Below are 2500 nucleotides of genomic sequence, written 5' to 3'. Positions count from 1 at the left end.
TATATATATATATATATATATATATATATACACATCTACTATAATAAAGTAGTAGCTTCTGTTTGTTTGTTTGTTTGTTTGTTTGTTTGTTTGTTTGTTTGTTTGTTTGGTTGGTTGTTTGTTTGGTTGGTTGGTTGTTTGTTTGTTTGTTCACGATCTCCTCCTAGGGTTTTGGAGATAGACCCCCCATAACCATATATATTCTGATACCCTATCACTCCAGGTACTTGGATAACTATATTTCATTTAAATATATATATATTATTTTGGTTAGGGTTAAGGATTAAAGGGGTATGGTGTGATAACACACCACTACTGTAGTGTCCCCTTAACACGATTGTATTTTGTGACAAAAATTACTATGATTACAAACCATTGTATATGTTCATAGATATTATTTATATTTGGGAAATTAATGTTACCACAAATTATAATAGCCTTTATAAGGAGAAAGCATGTAAATGTAAAATCTACTATAATAAAGTAGTAAGCTCTGTCAGTCTGTCTGTCTGTTTGTTTGTTTTTTGTTTGTTTGTTTGTTTGTTCACGAACTCCTCCTAGGGTTTTGGAGATAGACCCCCATAACCATATGTATTCTGATACACTATCACTCCAGGTACATAAGAACATAAGAACATAAGAAATAAAGGAGACTGCAAAAGACCATAAGGCCTACACTAGGCAGCTCCGTATCCATCACCACCTGTCATCTCCATCCATAAAGTTGTCTAATCGTTTTTTAAAACAACTGATAGTTTCAGCGCTTACTACATTGTTACTAAGTTTATTCCATTCATCGACCACCCTATTAGTAAACCAATTCTTGCATATTTCCTTCTTAAATCTAAATTTGTCCAGTTTATACCCATTACTGCGAGTCCTGCCCTGTTGTTTTATTATGATGACCTTGTTTGCATCACCCTTGTTATAGCCTTTGATCCACTTGAACACTTCTATTAGATCACCCCGCACTCTGCGTCTTTCCAGAGAGTGTAAGTTTAGGTGCCGAAGCCTCTCTTCGTAAGGCAAATTTCCGAGTCCTTGTATCATTTTGGTCATTCTTCTCTGTACTGATTCTAGTGAATTTACGTCCATTCTGTAGGACGGAGACCAAAACTGTACCGCATAGTCAAGGATGGGTCTAACTATCGCTAGATAGAGTTTAATAATTACCTCTGCACTTCTATTCGTTACCGTCCTAGCAATGAAGCCTAATGCTCTGTTAACTTTATTTCTGGCGCTAATACACTGCTTCCTGGTTTTAAGGTCCGGACTCACCAGAACTCCCAAGTCCCTCTCGCACTCAGATTTATCTAAAAACGTGTTATCTAAGTTGTATCTATTTTCGGTGTTGTGTAGCCCTACGTTTAACACGCTACACTTAGAGATATTGAAGTTCATTTGCCATTTCACCGACCATGTTAACAGCTTATTAAGGTCATCCTGCAGAATCTGGGCGTCGTCTCCTGACCTAATTAGGCGTCCTATTTTAGTGTCGTCCGCAAACTTACTAACATCACTATTTAACCCTTCGTCTAAGTCGTTTATATACATAATGAACAACAAGGGACCCAAAACCGAGCCCTGGGGGACCCCGCTAGTAACATTGCCCCACCTAGATTTTATTCCATTTATGGTGACCCGCTGTTTTCTGTTACTAATCCAAGCTCTAATCCATTCTAACACTTTTCCTCTTATTTCCATGGGCTTTGATTTTATTTAGTAGTCTCTGGTGTGGCACTTTGTCGAACGCTTTGCTAAAGTCAAGGTAAATAACATCGTAATTTTCATTGTTGTCTGACGCCTTATATACCTTGGTGTAAAAGGATAGAAGATTAGTCACACATGACTTACCCTTGGAGAAACCATCCTGTGAAACACGAATTAAATGATGCCCTTCAATGTGTTCTCTCAGTCTATTTACTATTATTGATTCAAGCATTTTTCCTATAACCGATGTCAAACTGATTGGCCTGTAGTTGCATATAGACGATCTATCTCCCTTCTTAAAAACAGGAACAACGTTTGCCTGCCTCCAAGCAGTTGGAACAGAACCAGTGTCTACCGATTTATTGAATATTTCAGTTAACTGGTCGCAGATTTCAAATTTACACTCTTTAAGCATTCTTGGAAAAATTTCGTCTGGACCCGGAGATTTTGTAGCTTTAAGTCTGTCAATCTGCTTGACTACTTCTTCTTTACTAATGCTGATATTAGTTAGATTACTTTCTTCATCCCCTCTGAAAATCGGATCGCAGTCAGGTACTTTATCTAACCTCTCATTAGTAAACACCGATAGAAAATAATTGTTAAACTCCTCACTCATTTTTTTCTTCCGATTCAATCATGACATTTTCATCGTTTTTAATTGGTCCTATTCTTTCTTTATTTTTTGTTCTATAGAGGTAAAAGAAACCCTTTGGGTTGGTTTTTGCTTGACTGGCAACCTTGATTTCATAATTACGTTTCGCTGAACGTGTATTCCTTTTAACCAGCTTTG

Source organism: Oratosquilla oratoria, chromosome 27 (genome assembly GCF_046742065.1).
Source record: "Oratosquilla oratoria isolate Oo_2021 chromosome 27, ASM4674206v1, whole genome shotgun sequence".
NCBI lineage: Eukaryota > Metazoa > Arthropoda > Malacostraca > Stomatopoda > Squillidae > Oratosquilla > Oratosquilla oratoria.
Note: the sequence above shows the minus strand (reverse complement) of the source record.